Source organism: Alexandromys fortis, unplaced genomic scaffold, assembly GCF_014885135.2.
Source record: "Alexandromys fortis isolate MF-2015 unplaced genomic scaffold, M_Fortis_MF-2015_v1.1 scaffold_400, whole genome shotgun sequence".
NCBI lineage: Eukaryota > Metazoa > Chordata > Mammalia > Rodentia > Cricetidae > Alexandromys > Alexandromys fortis.
Genome location: NW_026068322.1, coordinates 14,449 through 22,244, shown reverse-complemented (window position 1 = coordinate 22,244; position 7,796 = coordinate 14,449).

Here is a 7,796-nt window from a genome sequence, read left to right as displayed (position 1 = left end):
TTCAGAAGCTTGCTCAGGGCAAGGGAGGCCTTGAGCCTGAAGTCAAACCTTGAATCCCAGTCTTACTGCTCACCTGACCTCAGAGCAGGTTTCTGTGGTCAGATGATGCTATAGTAACCTCTGTAATGTAAACTATGTATAGATAATGAGAAAGTTTGCATCACTGAAGCAAGCACACAGACCCTCAGACATATATACATAGACAGATATACAACAACAGAGACAATTCTTCCAAAAAATACACTTACAAGGGCAGATGGATATATGTGTATTAACTTCATATGATATTTGAAAATATTCTTTTTCCACATATTGTTATTCATTCTGCTTAATAACAAATCACCATTCTCGTCTATAATGCACTGTGATTACATTGGTCTATACCACTGACTCTCTACTCTTTCCCCCACTCCTTTGACCCTTCTGGCCTCTCAACTCTCATGTCTCTCCTTTGCTGTCTTCCCTCCTTACCTGATTTTCTGTACCAACTCTGTTTCTTTTTCTGCTCATCCTGAAGTGAGATTGCAGGGTCACATCATCTGTGTCTTTCCATGTGTGTCCCCTTAGTTTTTATAATGTCTCACTAGAACTACATTTCCACAGCACAGACATTCCTTTTCCTGCATTCCAATAACACTTGGTTTCATTCGTTTTTTGGGTAAATGACACTCATATCATTAGTTACAGGCAACTAATTCTTTTGGGTTTAAGATCCATTTCTGTGGTTATTAAACATATCAGTTTCATGCAACCTCTTCTGCCCACATACACTGTTCAAAGTGAAGCATCTCAATCACAGGATGGAGGGCAGAACAATGTGTGTTCATGACGACATCACCTCTCATCACTGGGTTCCCAGTGCTTTCTATTAACTTCTTGACTCAAAACTTAGAGAAGTGGAAGAAGGGAGTTTTTTTTTTTTTGGAAAGAAAAAAATTAAACTGTTTTCTTGGATGACTGAAACCATGTTACAACCTTTAAACAGGGAATAGTAATGTTTTAAATGCAGTATTTATTAATCAAGATGAGAAATATATTTTGAAATATTACCATTTGAATCAAGGTCTCAGATAAACTACACAGGAACTAGATCATTGGGCTAAATCACAGCATTGAATGAGAACTTATTTAAAAATACACTGTTTTAATTTGGGGTATATGCTTCTTTGTGTGTGGTGTAGTGTTCATGGAGACAAACAGATGGCATGGGGTCCTCAAGACTCACATGTGGTTCTGAGTTGCCTGACTCTTCTAGGGTTTACCACCTACTTTAGCTTCTCTAGGAACTGATGCTGAGGAAGGATCGCTATACAGGATCATTTTGCTATGTGTGATGATCTGCATTTTGTTCAGATAAAAGCACATCCTCAATTTAAAAAGGAATTATAATGGGACTGTGAAAAACAGGTTTTTGCTACACAAGACCCCAACAGTGGGTTCTGAACACAGAACTCAAAATCCTTAATTAAAGAAAGAAATGGGAGTAGCAGCCAACCAAATATACCACATAGGGAATGTGGAGACAAAACCATCTCTGGGGCAACAGACTATCCAGTCAGTGAGAGAGTTTGTCTCAAAAACAAGTGTTACAGCTTATTAGAAAAATGCTTCATATGTCAGAATACACATATACATACACACACTCACACACATACATGGAGATGAGAGAGAGACAGAGAGAGAAAGAGACAGAGACAGAAATGAGGAGACAGAGGAAAATAAAGGGAAACAATGAGAAACACTATAATAAACACAAAACTGGAAACAGAAAATTTAATAATCATTTGGATATTCAAAAATACCTGTAGAGAAAATCTCTAAGTATGATAAGGAGAGGCAGTGCAGACACAGAGAAGTTCAGTCTTTTATGCTTATCTAAGAAGGATCTTTGTGACCCAGATCACTAAGTGCTCTCTGTGACCCTGCTGGTTCTGTGTTCCCCACAGGGGTGTTTTTATCTGAGCTCATAATAGCATTCACTCACTGTGTCTCTTGCACAGTAATAGATGGCTGTGTCTTCAGATGTCAGACTGCTCATTTCCAGATACAGAGTGTTCTTGGCATTGGCTCTGGAGATTGCGAATCGGCCCTTCAAAGCGTCAGTATAGTAGGTGTTACCACCATCTGGATGAATGAATCCGATCCACTCAAACCCCTTCACTGGAGCTTGCCGGACCCAGTTCATCCATTAGTTACTGAAGGTGAATCCAGAGGCCGCACATGAGAGTTTCAGGGACTTTCCAGGATGCACTAAGTCTCCCCCAGGCTCCAGCAATTGCACCTCATATTGGACACCTGTAAACAAACACAATTCTGGTTAGAAAACTGACATAGAAGATATTTTTCTCTTTTCCATGTACACACAGTGCACAGCATCTCATCTTTATGAATTACCTTTTAAAATAAGGACAAAAAAAAGAGCCCTAATTCCATGGCAAGTGTCCTGTGTTCAGTGCTGATCCTTGACTGGGCTTGTCTCCTCCCAGATCTGCAAAGTCAGGGCAGGACTGGATTTTATGGGCACAAAGATTTATTTGCATACCTTCCTGACATAACAGGCTCTGTAATTGGACCTGGGCAGAAGAGGCAGTACTCAGAGCAGATATAAGGCATTATACCCACTGATGACAATTATAGAATTTGAAACATTAATTAGCTCTGTGTATATATTTTTATTGTTAGGGATGCACCACACTTTATTTTAGTTCTCTTTTCACCATATGCATTGAAAATGTTGTGTTTCCACAATGTCATGTCTCTTTAGGATTAATGTGAAATAGAAAAGCTCCACACACAGCTGTGTTTCTAGATGTTATCTCTTTCTGTCCCTTTGTCTCTGCTGGACACAGCTTCTTCCTGAGGTGGATTATGGTTAGGATCACACCTTCCTTAAAGTAAAATCCTTTGATGTGATAAGAACAAGAATTCCACCACCAGAAAAGTGGCCAGACACACTTTACATTGGCATAAATAGTATAAGAAACCACACGCAAGTGGGCTGGTAATATAAAGGCTACAGTTGGTAGAAATTTCTACAGCATTTCCCTGTTTTCTAAGCTAATACAAAATTATATACAATAGGAACAAATATATCAAGCCACAAAAATGTGATAAATATTTCAATAATTATCCTATCCTTCTGAGTTTAAGTCTTGTATAATAAATACCTTGTCCAAGTCATGAGAGAAAAGTATCTACAACTATGTAGTCTTCCACCTCATTGAAGATCTGAGAAACAAAATATTACAAGAATGAGAAGGAAGTGTAATTAAGCAACTTTCAAAATGGGCAACAAATGACAGAGTCAACTGGCTACCTGGACAATCACCCAAAGTCTGATTTTCAATGTTGGAGCAACCAATTTTGGCTAAGACCTAGAATAACTGACAGACCATTTTCTGAGGCAAGAAATTTTTCAAAGCCCTCTTACCCCGTATTTCCAATTTTTGACAGTGTTTTCTTTTTTATATCTTGCTTGTCCTATCCAGACATTATGCATATGGTTGATACTTTGGCAGTCCTTGCACAAAGGCCAGGTTTGTCAAGAAGTAAACAAGCTCCAAGTGGAGTGTCTTTGATGCTCAACTTTCTTTTGGGAAGTAGATTGGTGTTGCCAGAAGCAATTGTATCTCACTTAAACAGAACCCTAAATTATTTAAATTCCATATTCTACAGTTCTTTGAAGTGGTTGAAAATTACACGTTTATGCAGAATAAAATCTGTATGTATCTAAAGAACCTGATTAGTCTAACTATAAGTATGGCAAACATAGATAATTACTGATCTATAGATGAATTATAGATAAACTCATCTATAATACCTATATAACATAAAGACTAAGACTTCATATTTGAATATTATTCAATAAACAACAGTGCAGCAAATGAGGACAATGACCTCAAAATGTAAGCAATGTATAAAATCATGATAGGAGGTAGAAATGTACATTGCATTATGATAAATTTATCAATATACAAAAATGTTTTAAGCAGAGGTAGTAGCATGCATGCATACAATATAACAAAATAACTTTGCCTACATATAAAAATGTTGTAGACGAAAATAGGAACATTTTCAATATAATTTAAGTTTGTATCAATATGCAAGAATATATACCAGTGTAATTTGCCTATAAATAATAGCTCACAAGTATTCACTGTATTACTCACTATCCCCTTTTTCTTCAAAGACATCCTTTAGTCTACAAAATGTTTCCCCAACCCCCAACCCTATACTGATTATAATCAAACCCTAAATGATGTCCCAACAAACTTTGTTGGGAGAGGGGATGTCGTCTTCTAGAATTACTTCGAGCTGTCATGGATGTGATGTAGTTTTTATGAGATCCTGTGAAAGTAAAATGATGATTGATTTCTAAGTTTACTGTCTGGTATAATTGGAAATAGTCTCTGAGTATTTGGTAGGGTTTTTCTGAGGTTTCTATTTGGAGTTCTGGGAAGAACATTGTATAAAATTACAGCATTTTAGCTAACAAATTTGGAATCATCTTGTGCAGCTGATACCCAAAATAGGTCTTATAATAGCATTATTAGCATCACAATGTCATATCAATCAGGTGGAGTTGTTGTAGTGCCCCATCTTCTTCCTAGAAACTTCAAAGATTACTGCAGGAAAATTCATTGTTCATTGTGTAAAACTTAAACAATACTTATATAGACATATACAGACATATATATTCAATGAAAGGTACAATACAGACAAAAATTGGTATGAAGAAAGATAAAATTACTTTTTCTAAACTCTTTCTCCTTTCTGTCCAATACAAGATGGTTCTTGACATGAGGCAGAAACTCTGATTTTTTTCAACTTACTATTATATATATATATTTAAATGGATATGTTTGATTACCTGTCCCTACAAGTCGTATTCCTTTTTCTTGATGATCCTTATTGGATAGTTACTTTTCCTTCTGTCAGCATCCAAACATCAAGGGTCTCTTGAATTTTTGAAGATGTTCATTTTCCTGTAAAGACAAGAGCAGAACCCTGACCAATACCTTATGAGGTTTATTACCATCTGTATGATTGTCACCCCTGTGACAATCTTTCTTTCTCAAGAGTTTTCTCTTTTTCAAACTGAATACTTATTAATTTTGATGACATCCATAGTTTTTCTTCTCCTGTCGAAACAAGAGCAAAACCCCATCCCCAATATAGCACCTCTCCTGGTTTCCATTGTGAGGTCAACACATCCTTGAAATACACTGAATGATTTAATTCAGAAGACTTTTCTATTATCCAATGTTTCTTTACTGCTATTGTATCTTTCTCATTAGTGTTAAGAAGATTAAAGATTAATAAAGCATTATGCAATCTATTCCTGGTGGGTATTTTCTATTCCTTTCTGTTTATTTAACATATTCTTTATAGTTCAATTTAATCTTTCTGCAACTGTCACACCTGTAGGATTGTGTGGCATACTCGTAATATGCATCATATTATAATAAGCAAAAAACTGTTTCATTTTCTTAAAGACATAAGCTGGACCATTTTCTGTCTCCATTTGTGCAGGTATACCCACAATGTCCTTAACTTGAAATAAAGGTGTGATAATTGAATCAACCTTTTCTGAGCTCACAGCAGTTGTCCACTGAAAACCTGAATAAGTGTCAATGGTGTGGTGTACATATTTTAATTTTCCAAATTATACAAAGTGGAAAGCATCCATCTGCCAGATTTTATTCCTTTAGGTACCCATTGGGTTAGTCCCAGCAGAAAAAGGTCTTTGATTATAGAAAGAGCAAGTAAAACAGCTCTTTATAGTATTCTTTGTTTGTTGCCATGTAATAGAAAACTCTTTCTTTAAATATTTGCTATTGGCATTATGTTTCTTATGGAATTCTGAGGCCTTCAACATGCTTCCAATTAATAATTAATCAATTTCTTCATGACCTTTTGCTAGAAGACCTGGTAGAGACCTAAATGGGATTGGCTGTGTGTTATGTATATGGGTCAAAGCCTATTTCTGATTGTATCTTGAACCATTGTGTAACATGATGTGCCTGCTTGTTGAGGCTTACTGTCCTACCCACTTCCCATAGATGGTAACTCTCAAAGAAAATCACACAGAAGTTTCTATAAGTTATAAACTGATTGGCCAATTACCTTAGGTTTCTTATTAACTCATAACTTATATTAACCCATTATTCTTATCTGTGTTAGCCACATGGCTCATTCTTTCAACCCACTCTTCAGTGATGTTCCCTGAGGCTTGTGGGAGGAAGAAGGAGGGGTAGAAAAGTGGGGTATGCAAGAGTTTTGACATAGACATTCTATTTGTGGAGAAGCACTCACACAGTTGTCTATTCTCAGCAGTGAACACACATGGACTCTGTGCATTCAATGATGGCTGCTGGTGGATGGAGAGTCATTTTATTTTCAGGTGTAGCTTGATGGAGGAAGGACATTGGTTGATTATAATAAAGAAACCGCCTTGGCCCATTTTATTGGTTAGAACATAGGTGGGTGGAGTAAACAGAAGAGAATGCTGGGAGAAAGAAGCTGAGTTAGGAGTCGCCATGATTCTCCCACTCCAGACAGACGCAGGTTAAGATCTTTCCTGGTAAGCCAGCTCGTGGGCTACACAGATTATTATAAATGGGTTAGATTAATATGTAAGAGCTAGTCAATTACAGATAATGGGCCAGGCAGTGTTTAAAAGAATACAGTTTCCGTGTAATTATTTCAGGTAAAGCTAGCCATGTGGGTGGCCGGGTGCCAGAGACGCAGCCTTGCCACTCTTATCACTACAGTAGCTATTGATTTGGGGATGACTATATTACTAACTATTCGTGAATGGTTTATACAAAGTTGAATCATAGGTGTCAATTATATATGATGAATTTGTGAATAGATGACATTTGTATAAATCAGTATACAGGCATAGAGTTGGGATTCTTTTCTTTCTGATCATGATGTGTTTTGTGGAATCATGCTCAACTTTCTTTCCACATTTCTGTTAAGATTGGGTTCACATATAAATTATTTTACTGAAATATTTGCTTGAAATTAAACTGACTTCATAATATCAGTAAGTCATCATATCTCAAGCATCAGTGGCACACATGACTGCACACTCCAGTGCATCAGTATGAGCACACATTCTGTTAAGTACAACTATCTCATAGAGCTTGCACACAGCCATTACCTACAAATATATTTTGTGTGAAGAAGTCCCAAATGATATGAGAATGAAGACTAGAGAAATACCCAGTATTTTCTTCATCTCTATTTGAATCCTTGCGATTGTTGTCTGCTGATTGTGCCCTTCTGGTCAGGAGTTCTTTTGAATGAAGTTTTGTGCCTGGGCTCACACAGAAGTTCCCTCACTGTGTATCTATCACAGCAATACATAGCAGTGTCCTCAGTGGTCACAGAGTATAGTTTTAGGAAGACCTGGTTCTCAGATGTTTCACTAATTATGAAACGTTGGCTCTTGGAGTAAGGACTATAACTGGTGCTACAACCACCAACCACTACTTACATTACTCACCCACTCTAGGACCTTCTTTAGAGCTGTCAAATCCAGGCCCAGGCTGGTGATGGAGTAACCATCGACAATGCAGCTGAGGGAAAATGAGTGTGAGAGCTTAATCAGTCTAGGTCTTATCTCCTGAAGTTTCACATGGGACAACACACCTGAGTATAAGAAAATATAGCCACTATCAATTAACTGCTGTTAAAACCTCTATACTTACATATGTGCAAAATGGTAACACTCACCTTGGGGTGTTGCCACCAGTCACAGAAGTAGACCCAATAGCCTCATTGATAGA